General features: G+C 42.6%; 1 long non-coding RNA gene across 1 annotated transcript; it reads right to left on the bottom strand.

The window, feature by feature from the left end:
- Window positions 1-5,718: 5,718 nt before the first annotated feature.
- On the bottom strand, window positions 5,719-9,412 carry LOC121684735. The gene is made up of 3 exons (XR_006023189.1): window positions 9,348-9,412; window positions 6,099-6,243; window positions 5,719-5,954 (listed from the first exon to the last, which is right to left on the bottom strand). It is a non-coding gene; the product is annotated as an uncharacterized LOC121684735 (long non-coding RNA).
- Between the last annotated feature and the right edge of the window lie 14,262 nt (window positions 9,413-23,674).

Here is a 23,674-nt window from a genome sequence, read left to right as displayed (position 1 = left end):
ACGCACACTGACACACAAACACACACACACACAGACACAGACACACACACACACACACACACACACACACGCATGCACACTGACACACACACACGCACACACACACACACACACGCACACACACACACACACACAAACACACACACACACACAGGGACTTGGCACAAAGCCACCCAGACCCATTCACAGCAAAGACAGGCCACCACCCTCCACCCATTTCTCCCCATTGATAGGATGATAAATTAGAGCAGCCTCTGTGGCTGATGGGAAAGAACGACTGTTGAGGTAGAACAGAGGAGAAAAGAGAGAGGGAGAGAGAATGAAAGAGAGAGAGAGGAACAGGAAACAAAAGCCAGTGGCAATTTATCACTATAAAGATTAGACTGTCAGTGTTTATTTATGTTACTCATAGCTGGTATGTTGTATTGGTATGTGTGAACCCTACCATTGGCCATTACAGAATACGAGTTGCCGTTACTCAATAGATTTCACAGACAATGTCAGAGATTTCAGAGGCAAATGGCTCTTCTGTTTTCTCCCTCCCCCCCCCCCAATAAAATAAAAGCCTCTGGTTATCATCTCATGACACAGTATCACTGTCTGAGCTCACTGAGGTTCATGACACCAGAGCTTGTTTTGCTTGTCTCCGTAACCCTCTCCAGCAACGCATTTACACAGGAGGATGTGGACACTCTGGAAAAGCACAGACTCAACCTGTGACCTACAGTCTAGCATCCAAACATAACACCAGTGTGAGTCCTCATGTGAACAGAAGGGGAATCTTGGAAGTGTGCACACACACACACACCTACATACACACACACACACACACACACACACACACACACACACCCCTACATACAGTACACACACACACACACACACACACACACACCTACACACACCGACATACACACACGCACACAAACACACACACACACCTACATACACACACACACACACACACACACACACACACACACACATACACACACACACACACCTACATATACACACACACACACACACACACACACACACAGACACACACACAAACACAGACATGAAAATGATAAATGAGCTACTGACCCAGCGAGCCTTGAACAGCTGCACTAGAGGCTCCGGTATCATACCTGAATGATTAGAGGGGAATGGTGGCAAAGAATCCTTGTGTGGTTCTCGGACCTGACTGGCTCCACTAATGAGAGGCTTAGCTCCGTTAACCCATAAAATCTTCAGAGACTCCTGCAGGGGGGAGAGAGAGGAAGTTCACAAACCAGCCTCACACACGAAAGGAGTAGTTCCACACTGGGATATCCGTGTGTACTTTCACTTGTTCATTTTTTTAACTGCATGCTATACTGTTATGAATGACCCTAAGATTGATTCATTTTACCTACATCTGATTCCCTTCACTATGCTTCTGACTTTAACATTATGATTAAACTGGATATGAACAACCTCACAGGCTGATTAAAAAACGTAAAAGTCTTATGGATTTATGTCTCTTTGAGCCTGCCCCTGTGTGATCCCGTCGGTGATCTGAGGACATGTCTGCACGTATCACTACTCTGACTGAAGAACACACCATCAGACAGAATTGAGCAACACTCATGATGCATCACTGACCCTTATAATAACCCTTAAAGTCTTATCTTAAGCCACTCTCCTATCGGTTTCTGTAATACATTTTACAGAGACAAAGCTGTGAACTTTAATCTCCACATCCTGCAAACAGTAAAACCTGAGGTGTGCATCTCGGAAGATATTTCAATGTGTTTATAAAATTCATAATTAACTTTGATTCCAAGCCTAGATCTAAAAAGGCAAGCTAGACATGAGAAACTTTATTACAAGCTAGACTTTGAAACTTATTTTTAATCTGTTTGGAGAATCTACGCATCTATCCCAATGTATGTCTATCATGTGTATGGGTTGTGTGGTCAGCAAACTGCAGTTTTGCTTAAAAAGGACATTGGCAGTCAGGGAGAGCGAGGTACAAGGATACAAGGATACAAGGATACAAGGAAGCTTATTGTCACATGCATATAGTTACTGGAAGTAAGAAATGCAGTGAAATTATGTCTGGTGTCAGCCTATTTGTGCATTAATGGGGGGGGGGTAAAAAGTGCAGTAGAAGAGGGTAGGTCTTTCTATCCCTGGCCTAATGGAGGGGCTGCAGTGAAAATCCACCAGCTCCCTTTTGTTTGCGTCTCCTAATTAAGCAGCCGGCAGAGCTCTGCTCTAATAATTTTGATAGATCTCTAATTAGATTTATAATTTGTTTTGTCATTGTGTGGATTGTTTCCCTGGTGAGAATAAATGGGAATCACCAGGGTGGGGGAGGAGGAAGGTAAACACAGCTGCCCTTTGGTGCCCCCCACCAACGGAGCAGAGACCCTTATCCTTCCATGCACGCACACACGCACACGCACACACACACGCACGCACGCACGCACGCACGCACACACGCACACACACACACACACACACACACACACACACAAGCCCTGTCCATTAATGCAGGCTTTCTATCCCTCCTATCATGTCCAATTCTCTGCAGGCTTGTGCTCAGCTGTTGTCCTGAGAGCACAAGTGCATAAGGTTCAAACCATATGAATGGCACAGGGTTGAATCGTAAGAATGAAAGAATCTTTCAATGGACAAAGGTGCATCTTCAATCATGTTTACTACTAGACTTGTCCTGTTAGATCTTAGATCCTTTGTAAAGGTATACTTAAGATAAGATTCACATTTGGAGCACAAAGCATACATTCAATTGTTTAAGTAAACAGGTCAGTTAGCCTACCTGATAACTTATTATGAATTTTTCATCTAAAGATGACACAATACTATACATAATAATGTATTGATTAGTTTGACCACATTTGCCATAAAAAATATAGCTCTTGATAAGTAGTTACAAGATGAAAAAACGTTGTTACTACTACTGTCTAGACAATCCAAACACAACAGAAAGTTTGAGATTGTAAAGAAAATGGGCTCATTCAGAAGTGACCCCTCACAGAATGTTTGGGAAGAAAATATACAGACAGTATTGGGGGGTGGACAGCTGCCTTACATAAAAAGAACATTATCATTATTATCCAAATTTCATAGGGACCAACATTTCAAGAAGCATCCCCAACAATCATAAAACATAAGACTGCAAGACACTGGCCACACTGTATGTTAGTCAATAAATTATATTGCAATATGTACACATATTCACACCAGCCTATGCAGTCCATAGTTTCACTCCACTGGCAGAAAGAGAAGAAAGAAACAAACAAAAAAAGAAAGGAGCTTCACTCAGCTGCTGCATTGGTTGCCATAGTGATATTTGGTTGCTTTGTTTCCCTGGGTAAGAGTGGAAAGAGAGAGGTGCAACCATGGGGCTTAAGAACTCTGGCACTGGGGTGAGGGCAGGACTGTCAGCTTGGATTACTGCTGTCTCCCTGAGCTTTGATGCGATGACAGCACCAGACAGAATAGACAGCTTGAGGAACCATGGCTTCCTCTCTCTCTCTCTCTTTCTCACAAACACACACACACACACTCTGTCTCTATTTGTTGGTCATAGCAAACACCAAAGGGGCCAAAGTGTGTGTGTGTGTGTATGTGGACACATTGTTATTGTTTCTGTTAATTTTGCTAGAGTGTTTGATGATGCTTTGTATTACATTGCCATTGTGCTGCACTGCCAAGTTAACATGTACTGTTGTTAGTCCTTAGTTGATGTGAAACACCATACATTTTCAGTAGATTGTTGCCAGCAAGGTGTTTACATAGCACCTCAGTTTATGAATGATGTTGGAGACCGTTCTTTTTTTTTGTCTCCACTGATTCAAGAAGTCTGAAGTAGGCCATTTGCATTCTTTTGAGTTTACATTTGCTTATGTAACCTAGTAATGGCATATGTGTCGAAAGCAGCACACCGAACTGGATTGGCAAGTTTGGGAAGGAAGATGCACGCAAGGGCTCTGTAATCACTCCACTTTCGCACGCACTCACGTACACAGACCAGAAGCAAGCCCGTGCAGCTTCCAGAGAATGCTCAATGAGAGCCAACATATAGTAATATGGCTCTTCGAGAGCTGTGGCGGGCGTCTATGCATATAAGTATAGTATAGTATATATACTCTTTTGATCCCGTGAGGGAAAATTTGGTCTCTGCATTTATCCCAATCCATGAATTAGTGAAACACACACAGCACACAGTGTACAGTGAGGTGAAGCACACACTAATCCCGGCGCAGTGAGCTGCCTGCATCAACAGCGGCGCTCGGGGAGCAGTGAGGGGTTAGGTGCCTTGCTCAAGGGCACTTCAGCCGTGCCTACTAACCAGTAGGCCACGGCTGCCCACTATATGGGATTGATTATTATGGTGAATATATTGCATGCTATTTCATTGTTATACAGTATATTGCGATGTGATGTTGAGGGGAAAATATTGTACTGGGTTGGCTTGGTTGTCTTGTCAAAGTAAGTGTTTTCCCCATCCATGCATCCATGTATGCATCCACAGGTAACTCTCTTTGTCTCAATTGATCATGGCTACATATTAAGGTCATAAGATTTGCATAAGATTTTATCACCATAGCATGCTTAGTTGAAAAGAGACAGAGAGAGTGAGAGAGAGAGAGAGAGAGAGATACACACAGAAACTGCCAGTCCTGTTGCATTCCTGTTGATCAAATGGCCAGACGTGTAGTGGAAAGACGAGCCTGAGAAGAGTTATTGTTACAGTGTGGTCATCACGTGAGCCAGCCCAACCCCGCCGCACCACCTCCCTGCTACACCTTCTCACGACAGGACCCAGTCTGGGACATGAGGTGGAGCAAGAACCAGGGGCTGTTGTCACGCAGAGCTGTCACGCTCTGACACAGAATCTGCTCTCCTGTTAGCGTTGTCCTTTCTATGTTTTTCTACACAGGTTTGTTTACTTTTCTACCCACATACACTGTAAAAAGGGCTGTCCAAGTCATGGAAACACATTATATACCAATTACATTAATCAGTCTAGTTTTGTATGAAACATATCGTTATTATGTTTCAATAGTCATTCCAATTGAGCATTCCATCTGATTGAATCACCCAGAGCAAAATTGAGATATTGAAATATTTTATATATTTAAAATTCGAACTAAATATAATCAAATGAATATACAGTATAAATATGGCAAATGTTGTTGGAATTATTTTTTCTCTTAAGGTTGTGTGCAGTGTAGAGAGGCAGAGTAACACACAGTTCTCTTCGAGGCAGCAAGTAGGTTCAGTAGAGTTCATTGGCTCCATAAACTTGTATTGCTGCACCTGGAGGCAGACAGTGGTATGTCCACACAGCAGGTAGCCCGGTTGACACCTGGGTTTTTTTAGGCTACACAGCAGGCCTTGCATTGACTCTTGGTTAGTTGGTTTCTGGAGAGGGTCCGTTTGCTAACTTCTGTTACAGTCTTGGTAGTTTGGTGTTTGGGATACATTCATTATAAGTTCATTGCAGAGCCCATACATTTGTTAAAAAAAAAATCTGGTGTGCACCAAAAACTTGCGTGTACGTACCAGAATTTGCTTGTGATCACCAGAAACTCAAAGACTTTTAACTTTCACTTTTTTTATTTTTGGACATGTCCCTCCCTTTGGGGGCTCCATAGTTAGTTGTTTATTCTCAATAATCACTCTACCCCTTACAAAAATGAAATGTTTGCGGCAGATTTACAGCAAACAGAGTTCTCAAACATTGCCAGAAGTTTAATTGTTGCCCAAGTTGGAAAGTGTAAATTACGTAAACCTTGGTAAGTACATACACTGTAAAAAAGAAAAGAGGGGTTGTCACAGTTACTAAACTCCAACACAATCACGATGAATGTGACAACTAAATAACTTCTGAACCAGGAATGAAAATGGTCATATCAGATCCCTTGGTGCCATCACTTCATTGTGTTCCCATACGCCTTTGGAAGAAAACATTTACATTTACATTTAACAGACACTTCTATCCAAAGCAACTTACATAATATGTCAATTATATTACAAGGGCTCAGTTGGGCTCAGTATTAACAACTCCAAAACACAAGTGATGTGTGTCAACTCCATACCCAGAGCACCCATTCTTGTTAGTGAGGAACCACTTGAGGATTTCACCTATCTGGGCAGTCTCATCAGTAAGGACAGCGAAGCATCAAAACACATCAAAGCAAGGCTGGGAAAGGCTCAGGGTGCCTTCTCCCAACTCCGCCCCATCTGGAGATCAAAACAATACGGTCTTAAAACAAAGATGCTTCTGTACAACAGAACAGTTTTACCCCATAGAATCAATAGTATTGAAGTAATACAGTATGTGTATTTCATGCACACTTTATTAAGAAAACATCACTGGTATTAGTTGCTCAAAATTGGGTCATGAGTCATTTTTGAAAGACGAAAGAAAAACACTGCATTCATTTTAGATATTTCATGTGCGACTGATCCACATTACTATTAAAGGGACACCAGGCAACGTTTTCGTGTTAATTAATCATCTTCGTAAGTCGGTATATGGTTTAATGACTCATTACGGGGCGAATAAAGGCTCTCTCGCCCGCCCCTACTGCCTGTAGGAAGAATATCCCACTTGCAAGTTTGGTGTATCCTACCCGCCGACCGAAGCAGGATCAGTTTACAGCACAGAGGCAGGCTAACGAAACGCTAGAGATTGTTGCAAACGTGTGTATAATGGCAGAGCCGGCGAAGAACCAGCGAAAACCCTTGACGGAAGACGCAAAGAAAAAGAGAAGTTTCGTAGAGAAAAAGCATCAGGCTTGCCTGGTGTCCCTTTAAGTAAAATCTTTGAAGATTTTTGCATTGTAACACATCCATCCATAAGATGCCTACTAACACCTCATATGTTATAATGACCGCTGCGCAGCGAAGCGGTGGTCATATAGGTTTAGTCAGATTTTTTTTTCTTTTTCGCATGTCCAAATTTCCGTCAAGGATTCCCGGGACACTGAAAGACCGGGGTACACGAAACTTGGTGGGCATGTAACCCCACATGGATAGCATGGAACCATCGTTTTTCGTTTTGATCTGTAGCCCCCCCGCTGGACTGGACCCCCCGAAAGGAGGGTAGGGCAGACACAGTTTTCTGTGAATATCTCAAGAACCGTAGGGTTTAGGAGGACCATTTTTTTTGTATGTTGATCTCAAGGGGCCATGTCAACCCATTCCATAACCACTCATTTCATGTATAGCGCCACCTAGTTAAACACAAAAAAGTAAAAATGAGGTGTTGTAATCGCAGGTATCTGTGACCTAACATAGTCAAAACTGCACAAAATTGGAAGTGTAGGATCATTATGACACCCTCTGAATGCACACCAAGTTTTGTGGAATTCCGTTTATGGGGGGCCACACAATAAATTAATTTATGTTACTAACCACCAACTGGCCTGTAGGTGGCTGGAGACAGTTTTCTGTGAATATCTCGAGAACCGTAGGGCCTAGGAGGTCCACCTTTTTTTGTATGTTGGTCTTAAGGGGGCATGTCAACCCATCCCATTACCACTTATTTCATGGCTAGCGCCACCTAGTTAAAAATTAAAAAGCAAAAAATTAGGTGTTTTCATCACAATATCTCTGGCTGACATGGTCAAAAATTGAACACGAAATTGAAAGTGTAGGATCATTATGACACCTTCCGAATGCATGCCAAATTTTGTGAACTTTCGTTCATGGGGGGCCTTACAATAAAATGATTTATGTGTACATTTAGTGACCGTACACCAACAAGGATTCCCGGGACACTGAAAGACCGGGGTACACGAAACTCGGTGGGCATGTAACCCCACATGGATAGCATGGAACCATCATTTTTCGTTTTTATCTGTAGCCCCCCCGCTGGACTGGACCCCCCGAAAGGAGGGTAGGGCAGACACAGTTTTCTGTGAATATTCTGGATTTTTTGATTGTCGGTGCCGTTAAAGTAGTAAACGATTATTAATGCTAACCGGGAGCTAGTTCCAATGTACACGGGCGGAGGAGTGCTTCTTTCTGATATATTTCTACTTTAACGGCACCGACAATCAAAAAATCCAGTGGAAACTAGATGGCAGAAGTGTGTAGGCCAATCGGCCCACCATTTTTTTCTACTTCGCCACCTACAGATGTTTGACAGGTATGATATTTCGAAACGCCATGTTATTTCCCATAGACATTTGACGCCCGGAAGTTGGGTGGACACGGCTGATTCGGAGGCGGGACTTATTCCAGAGAGGTCTATTGTTTGCACCTCCAAGTGGGCGGTGACATACGTCTGTGACGCAAGTTTGTGTGAAAGAGTAATGAATCAAAGAAGCTTTCTAGACACAGTTGTAGGTTGTGGTTTGAGTGAAAGGTTTACAGTAACTAAAAACGATCCCCAGAAAGGGCCTTTGCCTCTCACCTGAACTCATCTTGTGATTAAACAAATGTTCCCAAGCAAGTAAGGGCTTCAGATGTGTTGCATGGGTGTTTTTAATACTAAGCAAAGCTTTTTTCTTTATCTTTTTTTTGCCAGAGGACTACACTATATCATCTTAAGATTGCCATTGAAGATTAATCTAAGATTAACTAAAAATGTTCCTATTGTGAAAAGGCAATTGAAAGAATTCATAATGCAACACTAAGGTCACTAACTGCTTACTTCCTTTCCTGTCTGGCAAGGGACACAATGCATGTCTGCAGCCTGTGTGCCTCCCTTAATGCTGTTATTATGTCTGGACAGAAGCTGTGTGTGCTGATAATGACAGACCAATCTTATGCATTGAATCTATGTCAAATCAAGCAACTTTCAAATTACTTCCTTATCAACAAAAATAAAGATTGTTGGAGAACTGAAGCAAGTCTGACTAATCAGTTTGGCCCTTGCTTTGTCATTATTTGTATGCTATTTGGGAGTGCGTGTGTTGGAGATTCTGTTGCCTTTCACCCCGACTTAAGTGGTATTGCTTTTGACATTCGTGGCCTACCCTCCTACTCGAAAGTTATGAATCCGTATTTGGTGACGGGACGAGAACACATGGAAACATGCTAAGAGTCGCGACGGTACAAATAGTGGTGCCGTTACCATAACACATGAGCAGACGCACCAGTCTGCGATGAGGCATTATCGGCTCGCTAATGAATATCGGCCCTCCTTCTCTTTCCAGAGACAGTCATTAGCGGGCACACGGCACCCATGTTAGCGTGCATATTGTCTTGCATTGTATACCCCCACACCTGACAACGCTCATATTTTGGCTGAGTTTGCTGCATTGTTTACGCCGTTTCAATTACACGGATTTCCCCATTACCGCGCCATAAAGGCGTTTCTTGTCGCAATGCCTTACCCACTGCTGTGGTCTACTGGGATCTGACTTCTCCTCTGTCTCACTCTACAAGGCCTCCCTCTGGGGTTGGCAGTGGATGTGTTGTAATTACCAGTCAGCCGGTGCTGGTATTGACAGCTCTCCTTTGAGACATGTAAGCCCAATAAATCCCCCCTCTAATTTGGAGAGGAGTGATGAATTTAACACGTTTTGGTGGGGACATAGTGACACACCTTTGTTTTTATGTATGTTTTCGCGTTGCTAATTGATGCCAACATCACAAGTGTGCTTTGTTTTCTTTTCCCGTTCTTTTTTTATTCCACGAACATTATCATACCTCTGTGAGAAAAGACGTTTACTTTGAAGCACTGAGAGGGAGTTCTGCTAATTCTGTTGCACAAGAGTTGCACAGTAAGTATCTCATAGGCTACTTGACCTCAGTGATTAAATAGGCTGTTTGAAATGGGTGGGATTATATTCTTAGTTACCTTAGGCCAGTGGTTCTCAAACTTTTTCTTTCATTCCCCACTTTGATCAAGGGGGCATTCTCGAGCCCCACCTGTCCCTCATCGCTCTAAGAAAGTGGTAGGTCAAGCTTAAAATTGTCAAATTTATTGAAATAATGACAAGTTATAAATATATCCTCTTCAACAGAGTTAAAATCAGCTGGTGCTGCAGATATAATAATAAATAAATACATAACACACATATTTCTGTTTTCCAGCAACATATTGGAAGCATATAGGCCATTTTACAGCATTGTACAATATATTCAATGAAATAACATGCTGCATTAAATGGATCCATAATCCAGTCATACTGAGCACTGCTGGTTGGGAAATATTTTTGAAATAAACTTTGCAGGGATGTGATGTAGGCCTACTGTTTAATACATGGGATAACAAGAGTGGCTCCCAATCAGACTATTCAGCGATTTCGCTCAGAAATCTCAAAGGCATACTGTCGCGATCGAGGCGCCTGTCCCATACTCAAGTGTTTTTGGTGAATGCAGTAATCTTATTTGCTAGGTGAGGTAGGTGCTTGTCTTTGTCTTGTAACTGGACATTTAACTCAAATGTATCGCTAAGATATATCAAATATATCGCTAAGATAGGCCAGCTTCGTCAAGAAATGTTCATTAGTGAAAGTGCTTGCAGATTCAAACATGCGCTTTTCCTCCAAGAAGAGGCGACTCGCGGAGCTCAAACACGCGCGACAGCACTTTACCTCAGGAAAGCCACCTTGCCTCGCTGTGAAACAGTACAGCCTTTTGGTCAGCTACCATCTCTTCGCAAAGTGCGGAGAATAGACGCGCTTTTAAGGGCCGGGTTTTGATGAAATTCACCACTCTCACAACAACGTTCAAAATCTCATGTAGGTCGGGACTAACTTAGCTGCCTTGACACGAGCGCTTCCCTGTGAATAACACAGTGCGTCCATTGCGCATCGGATGCTACCTGGGCCCAGGCTACAGATAAAAAAATAAATTAAAAAACTCCTGTTTTTCACGTCAGTTCGCGCCCCACCTGGCATGTCTCTACTGGGTCGCGACCCACAGTTTGAGAAACGCTACTCTATATTTCTGACAATGTGTTTTATTCCAAGTTACAAACAATTCAGTGCATTCTTCTAACTGAAGCAACAATACACAACAGTTTGCCACTTTTTGAGATAGGCTATGCTTTTAAGGAGTAGCCTATAGGCCTAATTAATTTGATGTTTTTTGTTGGATAAGGGGTCATTAGGTCATGTGAAAGACAACAAGCATGCTGTTTTCACCAGGCAATGCACTGTGCAGTTCAAAACAAACAAAACTAAGAAAAGCCTTCACAACACCACATTGCCAACATCAACCCAGCCGTGGGGCAGCCGTGGCCTACTGGTTAGCACTTCGGACCTGTAACCGGAGGGTTACCGTTTTGAACCCCGACCAGGCTGAAGGCACCTAACCCCTCACTGCTCCCCGAGTGCCGCTGTTGATGCAGGCAGCTCACTGCGCCGGGATTAGTGTGTGCTTCACCTCACTGTGTGTTCACTGTGTGCTGTGTGTTTCACTAATTCACGGATTGGGATAAATGCGGAGACCAAATTTCCCTCACGGGATCAAAAGAGTATATATACTATTCTATACTAACCCCAAAAGGTGCCAGTCTAGTATCGGTATCGGGGCTGGGTGGTTGCAAGGCTTTTAGGTTGGCCGCTCACTAATTTTAGACACAATTGGCATATTACATCGAAACATCTTTCGTGACATTCCATATTAAATGAGTCATACAGTATGTGTTTGTAACAAATGCAGTAAATAACACGAAGACATGGGGAATTACAGTGAGTCAGCGAGAACCACCACCTAAGACGTACACTAATCTGTTATAATCCATCCTAATCTATCCATTGGTTGCTATAGATATCATTAAGTGTGCTGCAATAATGTATATCTTCTGCAGCTGACTCATCACTCTGTGTTTAGTGAACATTGGGTATTGTTAAAATTTCCAGCCACTTGGTGTCACTCCCTAGCATGAAAAAAAAAAAAAACAGTGACTAGGGTGAGTCACCAAGTAAGCTTTGCAGTCCCTGTCCCACTCCTGTCCCATTTTCCAGCAGGCTCTCCCACCCTCTGTTCAGAGTGGGCGACTTATAGTTTATGTCTCGTGTGCATGTTTCATTTTCTCACACATTTTATTCAACGATGCCTGTCATTGAGATTTTTTAATGCAAGCGCTCTCTATTCAGCAAGGTTCACCTATGCACCTTAGGGGTTATTATGTTGATATTAGTTGAATGTGATTTAATAGTTTACATAGGCCAGCTTAAGTTCCAGGTTAGGGCATTGGCCTGGCACTGAGACTCCAGTAGTCTCCAGTAGTCACCGAGTTTTTCGGTGTTAGTGACCGGGTACTGCATGACCCGCTGACAAACATGTCTGTGTCTGAACATCAGTGATGTTATATAGATGAAGAAAAAATCTTTAATGGGAATGCAGTTCACGATTGTCGCTGTGGACCTTGGTGCATTAAAGCTGCAGTTGGCAAGATTTTTTTGATCATATTCACTAAAACCGACATATGCTCCGACAGAACAACATAAATCATTCGGTTTTAGAAAAAAACCCGCACTTCTACCTTCACCTATAGAGCCTGATATTTGTTTTGCAAATATCCACAGCTCCAGGTTCTTCTGGTCCAATCAGAGCAGGGCTGTGTGAGATCTGACTGTCAATCACATTCTGGTGCAGTCTGGTGCGCACTGATGAGCACAGACTAGATGAGAGGGTGCTTGGTGGTAGTGGGGGAGGGGCATGAGAGTTGTAAACATTCAAAATTTTGGCTAAATCCCCTCAATCTGTCAGACTTGCCAACTGCAGCTTTAATCTGAGCAATTACTCTTACAAGCACCTGCTTTCCTCTCAGGTGTTGGTGTAGACTGTTAACAAATGATTCTCTGTATGCCCCATTAAAGGTCTGTCACCCATCCTCTATGTAGTGCCCTGATGAACGCTCTACTTGTGTCACAGCACAAGTGATCCACAGCAATCTGCTTCCTGTTCTTAGAGCAGAAAGATATCCTCATAATGCTCTCCCTTCATGGCACGTATCGCATTTGTTTTGGACCACTGACGCGGTTCCTTAGTGATGATTGTGTGGACCTGTTTGTCGGGAGGGTGGCTGATTTGGGGGTGTTGTTTTTGTTTTCAACTCTGGCGCGTTTGGAATGAATACAGGGCAAAGCCACCGAGGCGGCCGATGGAGAACAACTTGGTGCCATTTTGTCTGTTCCTATTATCACGCCAATTTACAACTTCCTGGAATTCGGCAAAGTCACCTGAAAATAAACAGAGCTACGTGGTGAGGAAAAGGCACATGCGTGCAGAGGGTTTGTTTTCAGAGTGTCTGATATCAGTTTAAGATCAGGGCTCAGATTCCCACACAGAGACACACCACCAGCCACTGACTGCATCCAGACCAGGAGAGGAGGAAATAAAAGAACTGTACAGGACAGATTGATCACTGATCATTTTTTCTACAAGATACTCTTAACAATACTTGATCACTGGTTATTTCTATGGAGCTAAATTTGTCTCAATAATATTTGTATATGCGCAGAGGGGGATCCACAAATATTTCTTGATTTGCATGTGTGTTTTGATATTTACAAATAAAAAAAATCATATTTGTAACTCGTATATTGATTTTTACAAATATAGATGTGCATTTGTAAATAAAATGCCATTTGTAAAACCGAAAATTTCATTTGTGAAATGTGATTCTGCATTTGTGGATCACCAGCACACGCATTCTTCGCTTTCCAAAGTTACGTGTTTTTGAGACGTTCTTCACATGAAAGTCACACAAATCCACACGTAAATAGGCCTACTTTAATTCACCGGCACTTCAGAAATAGCAATCCAGTAGATGGCGACATCCACAAATATTTCTTGACTTGCATTCGTGTTTTGATATCCACAAATAAAAAAATCATATTTGTAACTTGTAAATTGGTTTTCACAATTGTAGATGTGTATTTGTAAATTAAATGGCATTTGTAAAACTGAAAATTGCCTTTGTGGATCACCAGCACACACAGTTTTCGTTTTCGCATTTGTGGATCAGCATTTGTGGATCACGTATTTTTGAGACAAACTTTGCGGCAGAGAAGCCACCCAGATCCACAAGTAGCCTGCTGACACTTTCTAATCCAGTAGATGGCAGTGTTGTTCTATGGGACTCATAACACACAGAGCTAGCGAACCTTAGCCTGACGAGCCAGACCCACATTAAAATGTAGGGTCTGGGCACTCACCGTTCGCAGTGCTCAATCCGAGGGGCGGGATAATCAGTTGTCTTTCAAATTCCCTCTGCACGCAATACGACAGCGGCAGCGCTATGAGTCCCATGCATTTCCCACCAGCGGAGCTAGTTGGCTAGTTCAAACATTTGCCAACTTAATAAAAGCCTAACTCGTGTCACACTGTTCGCCAACAGCAACATCCATCTTATTTGTTTTCAAGTAGCAGGGAATTCAAGCCAAACCGTTGCAACTCTGCCATCAATCATTATGTTAAGCCCACCTAATGACTCTACACGATTTCATTGGCCTGATTGAGTTTCGATTTCTGGAGCTCACAAGCCAACGGAGAGTTGCTAGACTAGCCCTGGCAGCAAATGTAATTTGCTGCCTCTAGGGGCGCGTCTAGATTTCTAGGCTAAGCGAACCTAGTTCTCAAATCTAACAAGTTATGCCTTTTACAACAAGCTTTTTGATGGAAAAGTGGTGTTTAATTTCCATAATCTTTGTTTAGTAAACGCATAAAACCGTCAGTTTGCAAGCAAAATCAAGAATTACGATCTTTTAAGATCCCAAAGAACAACACTTCCATCTACTGGATTAGAAAGTGTCAGCAGGCTACTTGTGGATCTGGGTGGCTTCTCTGCCGCAAAGTTTGTCTCAAAAATACGTGATCCACAAATGCTGATCCACAAATGCGAAAACGAAAACTGTGTGTGCTGGTGATCCACAAATGCAAAATTAGATTTCGCAAAGGCAATTTTCAGTTTTACAAATGCCATTTAATTTACAAATACACATATACAATTGTGAAAACCAATTTACAAGTTACAAATATGATTTTTTTATTTGTGGATTTCAATACACGAATGCAAGTCAAGAAATATTTGTGGATGTCGCCATTTACTGGATTGCGATTTCTGTGTGCCGGTGAATTAAAGTAGGCCTATTTACGTGTGGATTTGTGTGACTTTCATGTAAAGAACGTCTCAAAAACACGTAACTTTGGAAAGCGAAGAATGCGTGTGCTGGTGATCCATAAATGCAGAATCACATTTCACAATGAAATGTACAAATGCACATCTATATTTGTAAAAATCAATATACGAGTTACAAATATGATTTTTTTATTTGTAGATATCAAAACACACATGCAAATCAATAAATATTTGTGGATCCCCCTATGCGCATATACAAATATTATTGAGACAAATGTATCTCCATAATTTCAGGGGGTTTAAGAGTTTCTTATAATTTAAATTGAGAAATAAATTAAATTAAAAAAAAAAGAATTAATCAAACCTGAGCTGGGATGCATGTTCTTGCTCACCATAAGGCCTTTTGAAACAGGAGGATTGTATTTTTTACTGCTGTTTCTATGAGTTATTTTACTATAGAAAGTGAAGGCAAAGTTCAGTGAGTGAATAAGTGAATATAACATTTTGTGGGTTTTCAGTAATCACATACTGTTTAGATCTACATGAAGTTGTATCATGGGACTTTTTTAATTGACATTTTACAGTTTAACGTATGTTGCTTCACCCAGAGAGTAATTTAGTGCAGCCTTTTGTTACAGGGCCTTGTTTAAGCAGAACAACAGTAAGAAGAGACATTGTTTCCTTGATGTGTGTAATTGGCATTTTCATGTTCATTGTAGGTTGAAAACAGGTTAAACAAAGCTGACAGGCTGTTGTAAGCCATTTCCCCTGCTCCCTGAACAACCCTTCCCTTTCCTTTGTCCTGAACCACACATGTGCTGTATGTCTATCTGCCTAAAAAAAAATCAAACATTCGTAGTGTGTTTCTAAACCACAAAGTTGAATTTTTGGGCTGTGGTGATGTCGACGAAATGACTGCCCCAGGCCTCAGTAACTGAAGCATGACGGTGTGTAACCTAATTGTGTACTGGGCACTGGATGAACCGTTTTTTCCATGCCGTGTACTCCTGACCGGGCTTGAGTAATGCACCAGTACCTCAATTTTATTCACCAGCTTCCAGCAGCTCACCTGGATACCTGTAAGCATGAGCTCTTGAAAATGAAATTAGTCACCCCCGGCAACCATGACTAATGGAAACAGGCCCTTCAGGACAAGTCCACTGAAACACACATACTGTATGTCATGGTCTGACAGCGGTGATTGGTAGAGGGTGATGTCATGAACTCGTATCTTTTGAATGACTTCAAAATGGCTGACCCTGATTGGCTGGCTGGCACCGCCCCTCCATGGCACATTTGCACATGCTGAATGAGGGCATTGGAACAGGAGGCTACATCTCTCTGATCCTATGTTGGTTTCATTCAGTTCAGCGCAAAAACTTGTTCCACTAAGTGGGAAGTTCCCTGTTTTGTAGTCATGGCATAGGAACAATACACAGTTCACTCAATACAGAGCAATCCAGTTTTTCCTTTAGTTGCATTGCACCTTTGAAGTGTTAATCTGGTATCAAATGGAAGGAGTTGGAACTTACCGTTCAAAACAAAAACACCACTGTTGGTACTATTCAATGCTAGCTTGTTTGCTAGATGATGCTGATTTCTGCAGTCTTATTTTTGTGCTGTAAAAGGTCTTTCATTCTTGTGTTTCTAGAGGAGAACTTATGAAACTTATGGGGACAGACAAGTGTGCTTATTACTTATTTTAACCGCCATATGATATCAACATGAATTTTAGGATGTTCTATGTTATGTTCGCTTCTGGCAAAAAAATAATACCTGCCTTATGTCAGTGCAGTGGAAATGTGGGGCAGTTGAGTGTAGACTCTTAGGGTTAGGAAAAGGATGTCTTTAAACAGTGTGCAGAAGCCTCCCATGGCTATGTCATAAAACAAGTCTTCTGTGTTTAATGCATGTCTGTGCTGGACACACCTCAAATGTCAAAGACGAGAAAAGTGCTGTTTCAGGTTTTAGTCATTGTTCCCATCCATCTAACTTGCCCTGCTTTCTGAACTACCCCTCAGGACATGTTATGAAACATTACCTGTCTCTGAGTGTAGGGTACATTTGTGCCATTCATAAAACCACTCCTGAAGCGCATGGAATAAATGGAACTCATTCATTTTGTGTCCCTGTCTGTCTTTTTTGAAAGCAAGGCAGTTTCCGGAGAAGTTAGGTTGCAGTGAATCAACTTGACACTGAACGTAGTAAATGACAGAGTAGAAGGGTTTGTTGAACTGATTTGCAGAATTGTGTTTATCATAACAGCAGTTTTCTCTTCTTCACAAGATGACAACAAGAGGAAGTAAGGCAAATGACGAAGTGACTAATATGCATGTGTGTAGTTTTGTCGTTGTTGACCACAAAACCCCTAAAAATGTTTAAGTCATGCACATATGAACACACACCTGTAGTCTTCACGTCCCATCAGCCAGGTAGGCTGTCACAGGTGTAATTCCCCTAAAGGACAACCAATAATTCCAAAATGAGGTAAGAAGAGATGAAAAGTCTTTGCAAAAAAAAAGGTGCCATTGTTCCAACGCTGTGTTGCCAAGTCACTGTGACAACAAAGGTTCCCTTGACAATGGTCTGGCAGGTTCAAAAGTCACGTTCCCATCAACCAGGTGTGATAAGGGAGTAGCTGCCCTCTGGAAGGGGCCCGGGGTCAGTCTTTCGTCAGCTATTATCGATGTCAAGGGGCCCTTCTTGGTCCTGGAATGGTCCAGTGGGTTTATAGGGGGTCTTGCGGAATGTGCTTTGGTCAGATAAAGATGAATAAGGCTCCTTTCTCCACCCCCCCCCCCCCCTTCCCCCATTCTTTCGTTCTCTCAATTTATACCACAACACAAGCAAAGCCTTTGTGAGGTTAAAAAGGAATATTCCTAGATCTTCATCTGACTGATTGTATTCACTCACCGAACAGACATAATGTGGTTATATGATATTCTCATCAGCCAATATCAGTTTGCATATTATAATACTGAGAGCTGAATGGTTAAGTGTCAGTGATTATAGATGTTCCGTGGGTTATGTGTCATGTCGGATCATACAGAAAACAACTGCAGTGTCTCCCATTTCTGCTTGTGCAGATTCCTAGCTGTCTACATGTAAGCAGAAGGAAAAAGAGGAGGAGGAAGGAGGAGGAAGAGGAAGGAGGAGGAAGAGGAAGGAGGAGGAAGAGAAGGGAAAGGAGGACAGACTGGCAACCCAGAGTGGAGACGACTGGCTGCCCAGGAACTGGCTGACAGCAACAGCAGCAGCCCATCCCCGTGCCGTCGCGTCTGCTTCCTGACTCCTGAACCCTCCAGGCAATCTGGAGATCTCTTCAGGCAAGCACCCAAGCAAGGCAAGGCGGGCACGGCCACAGATCATCTTCCTCTCTCCTTCTCTAATTAAGGAAAGGAAAGGACTTTTCCATCTGACAGTGGGAGTCAACGTCAGTGTAGAGGACAAAATTTTACTCTTTTTCTGGGTGGACATGGTGTCCTCCATTTTTAACCTCTTCCGCCCCACCCTCTCCTCCTACATCCCTAAATCTGTAGATCTGAGTCAGGGAAGGTGTCTTGAGTCAATCATGGTGAATTACACTGATATACCACCTACACAGCTGGCCTTTTTTGTCTTTATGTCAGGGAGAGACAAATCTACTTAAACTACTTATCTTTACACAGATATTTGTGGGAAAATGCTCTCACAACCAACACAGTTTGCTTCCTTATTTGTATTAGTTGAGCTGTCATGTTATCTGAGCGTTGAGTGTATGAGCCCATGGGCCTGCTTGTCTGAACGTGCGTCCACTCATACTCATTCTCTTAGACTTGACACTTCTCATAAACACTGACATCATTTTATGATACCCCCCCACCCCACCCCCCTTTCCCACTTTCTTTATGAACCGTCACACTACATGCTCCCAAGGCTTTCAGAGATTTAGGCCTCATGAAGGGAGTCAATAGTTTACTGGTGAGTCAGGACACAATTAATGCCTTGGACGTAAGCCACTTGACAACACACCCAAGAGTAATTGCATACCCTTAGGAAGTGCTTCCCAACAGCTTAATCACTGGATGAAAATGATCAGGCAGCACACTTCACTCTAATAAGGAAGTGACAGAGGTTTTGTCAATGGAGATGACTCGGCTTCTGTTTGGCCAGTGAGAATGTTTGCGCTGCTTCTATGGACCCTTTCAAGAGAGTTCCATTATCAGCATCATAGTTGGCCCCACAAGACTTCAGTTTTAACATTCCATATGTTATCTTAATGCAGAGGAAGTAGATTGGGGCCCAAATAGAACGTTCAAGCATTGTTTTTGTTTTTATTGTTGAAAGGTTCTATAAACATTGGTATTTAACTATGGAAATGTTACCACAAGGGAGAAATTCCTCTCAGATAAAAGCAGGTTACTGTGCAGTGTAACATCTGAATTGTTCAATGCACCAACACCAGATGAACTGATGTATGCATGGCACCTGTGGCATCTTATGATGAATGGTAACATCTACCATCAACATCCCATTCGTGTCTGTCAAGGTATAGGTTTTTCTTTTATAGTTTGTTCCTTCGGTTGTTGGCTATCAGTTTATCAGCCATTACATAACGCATGGTTGGACATTCCTCCTGAGATAAATGTTTTTTGTTTGTGTGCGTACGTGCACAGTGCCAGTCAGGCAGACACATGGGCCTATATGTACCCTGGATCGCTCCCGCAGCCTTTCTATATGCCTTATCCTATACATTCTCAGCACTCTGATACAATCTGGAGTAGGTGCAGGCATGTCACATAAATGGTCCTTGTGCCAGTGTGGAAGGGCAATGAAGAGGAGAAATGCTCTCACAACATGAGCTCATATTACCATGTTATTATGATTATTACCCATTTTGGATTCACAAAAGGAACAGTGGAGACAGTGAGGTGAGAAAAAAAAAAAAAAGGCTACTGCACTCAGATGCTCCCACCATGATTGCCCCATTCCACGCGACTGCTGGTTTACAGCAAACCGCCGATGGTTTCGCCTCGCATGCAATCGTCTTATTCTTGGCCCGGCTTCAGTGCAGTTTGTGTCTCACGCTGACACGGAAAAACAAACAAGGCCCGAAAAAAAGGCACAGTTTACTCCTTTAGTGCTCGTCTGCTTAGGCTGACTTTGTAGAAGTAGCACAAGTGCCCATCTGTTGAGGAGGAGTAAAGGGATGAACGGTTTTCAGATTTTTTTTATCAGGTGTTCTTCATGGTTCCCTGCATGACTGCACAGGTGTTATTTTTGGGACATCATAGGTCAGTGGATCGGAGGAGTTTGTGGTGTGTGTATGTGTGTGTGCGTGGTGTACCAAAAGCAGAGATAGCGTGTGAGTGCTCTGCCCTGACCACCCACAGAGATAAAGGCAGCAGAAGTGGTGTCTGTCTAACCTATATGCAGTCAAAATCTAATGGAAGAAACAAACAGAACTCATTCAGAGCTGGTTGGTCTAACCTATAGCCTGGAGTTGGAGGTTTTTGTGTATACATTGTAAAGACACAGTGGTAATTTTAGGCACAATTCCTTTTTTAAATGTAGTTCGAACTACATTTATCTGAAGAATGCACCCCTATTTGGGAGTACTTGTTGTTTGTGTTAGCTCTAAGTATAGTTACTGCTCTCATATCAATTCCTCGTTTACAGAAACAACTTCCCCAGATTTTCTAGAGAGGCAGATGACATTCATGGAATTGCTTACAGGGCCTGGCATGCAATGGGCAGCGTTGCCATGTGTGAGAAATAAATCTGCAATCTGCCCTGACGGTGCACGGTATGAGACTACTCTGTGTTGACAACATTTTTGCGTGTGAACTCTTGGCACCTGGCCAGGTGTGATAGCACGCGAGAAAGACCGAGCACAGCTTACATAATGAAAGAGAGCTGAGCAGTGCAAGGCATCGGATGTAATAACACTGGAGCACTTCCTTGGCATGACACACTTCACTCTTAAAACGAATGTGTTGAAAACAACACAACTTGCGTTGTTTTTAACTTATCTCTGTGTCCAGATAGGGATAACACAGTTTGTGTTGTTTCCTTTTTTTTTATTTGTTACACAATATGTGTTAAAAATAACAACTTGCACTGTTTTTTTTAACACATTTCTGTGTCCAGATAAGAACAACACATTTTGTTTTAGGAGTGTTGTCTTTGAGCTTTCATGTGCCAATCAGTTCTGAGTGGTAACGAGAAGAAAAACCTAGCAAACCTGCCACATACGGGCAGGCACAACAAGCAAGTGTACAAAATGTTCTGTGTGGATTCCCCAGCAAAGTGGGGTCTGTTAGAAGCTGTACAGGAAACAGTTGAACTGAATTAGTACATGGTTGGTGTTAACTAGCTCCTTGCATATAAAATAAATGTGTCATCATATGACAGACTGATACGAGTGACACATTGATACATTTCTGAGCAAAATTCTTGCTAGATGAGATTTATGGCATTCCAGGAACTACAGTGTCATATAATGAATATAAGCTTCCTGAGATGAGAAGACTTGCAGGTCTGGTGAACAAAGCAAAACAAAAATGATATGGGATCATCCAAGTGTACATTTGTATTTGGTTTAATTAAGAAAATGAACTTCAAAATGTGAAAATGCCAGCCCTGACAGTCACAACAGTGATTTTTCAGGTGTGTTCCTAGAAAGGGAGGAGACAGGACTCTGGGTGGGACAGAAACATAGACAGGAAGTGGGACAGAAATATAGAGCAGGAAGAACAGCATTACTTGAGAGATGGTTCACACGGCATCCATGTTGTATCATTAAAAGTCACGACACGCATTAACAGGATGAAACATCTTAACAGTCTTCATGGATCTGTAAAGATGCCAAATCTGTGAATCTGTGGTTATTGCTTTTGTATTCCAGCATACTTTGCTGGTTAGTAAGCCGTGTATGGGATGATGGTATGGGAACAGTATGAAACCAATGTACAAACAGGATGATGAATGAGTCAGTAAAGGTTTGATGGGAAGACCAGGTACCCATTCATCCAGAGCTGACATTAACCCCATTAACAGTCAAGGAAGGCTGGAAACGTATTAATTGTTTCTTGTTTACATTACATTTATTCATTTAACAAACGCTGTTATCCAAAGCAACTTATTTATGTCAATTATAATACAAAGGCCATTATCCTCGGAGCAACTCGGGGTTAATTGCCTTGCTCAAGGGCACAATGGTGGAAGCCAGGAAATGAACCCACAACTTTCAGGCTACTGCATATGACTCTTCACCAGGTTACATGTTGCAACACAATTATGAAGTTTGTAAATATCAATTCCCACTCATGTCTTAAGTAAACTCAAATAAATAATGTACTGTTTGCTGAACTAGTCGTCATAACATTGTACAGAAATGGAAGTAGACACGGGCCATGGGAAAGAAACATCTTACTGCAAAGACATGGAAAACATTGCAAATGTGAATAATAAAGAAGCCTCCCAGTCTCAACCCCATAGAGCTACATATAGCTCTCACAGTAGAGGCACGCTGGAAAAACTAAGGCAGGGTCCAGGACTAGGGTGGGAGGGAGGCGGACGAGCCCATCCCAGGCCTAACCCAAACCCCAGTGATCAGAGAGAGGTCCATGTTTCACAGTGGTTTCCTCTAATGTCACGTTACATTTGGGTAGAGCAGTCTTTCCACTCGGCCCTCGTGCAAAAAGAACAGGCTGCAAACATTTTCCATGACATACTACTTCTTCCCTATACTGTCAGGGAACTCCTCCGCAGATTTCCGCTGAAATGCTTCTAGTGCAAGGCCTGTGTATAGTCTGTTATCCAAAAACATTTAACCATCCAAAATACCTGTTTGTGTTAATTTTCACTCTAATCTAGAGCAGATGAGAATTATTTCAAGGAACTCGAATGGCAACATTTGAAAAGTGTGTCAGTAAGAGCTGTAGATGGAGATATACATGGTGTGTAATACGTGGATGCCCCCTAGTGGTTGAATGAGAAAATTGTAGATGTTGGAAGGGTTGAATGTGAATGATCCACAGTGGAGGGCACGGTCGGACTGGGAGCAAAATTCGGCCCTGGCAATATTCTCCTGGACCGGCCCACCTCTGGACCGACGACCCCCCCCAAAAAAAAAAAATGTTGACAGAACCGCACTACAGTAGCCTACAGTACATGGTGCAGTAAATGAGCTCTTATAGCGCGTGCAACTAACGTCTATAAAAACAATATATTTATTGAATAAAACTAGACCACTGATTGCTGTTTACGGTTAAACTGCAATAATGTGAACACCAGCCAGCGGAGGGCACTTATACAGCCTAGGCTACCATGCACTCGAACTAGCGGCTGCTTGGACAAATCCACTTGAGGGGTGGGGCAGGGGGGCGCGATCGTAACACACACTGAACCTGTAATGAAGAGGCCAAAATGATTGACCTGTCACCCCCAAGCCAAATGCATTTATAGGCTAGGACTAGGCCTACATGACGGGCCGCAAATAGGCTAAATAACTTTAAAAAAAATCCCGGAGGTCACCGGCCCACATATGGACCGGCCCACCGGGCAAATGCCCGGTTGTACAGATTATCAGTCCGAGCCTCGTGGAGGGTGACAGACAAGGAGTGTTTGTGTGTGTGTGTG

The sequence above is a fragment of the Alosa sapidissima genome, chromosome 16 (genome assembly GCF_018492685.1).
Source record: "Alosa sapidissima isolate fAloSap1 chromosome 16, fAloSap1.pri, whole genome shotgun sequence".
NCBI lineage: Eukaryota > Metazoa > Chordata > Actinopteri > Clupeiformes > Clupeidae > Alosa > Alosa sapidissima.
This window is presented reverse-complemented; position numbering and strand designations above follow the sequence as displayed.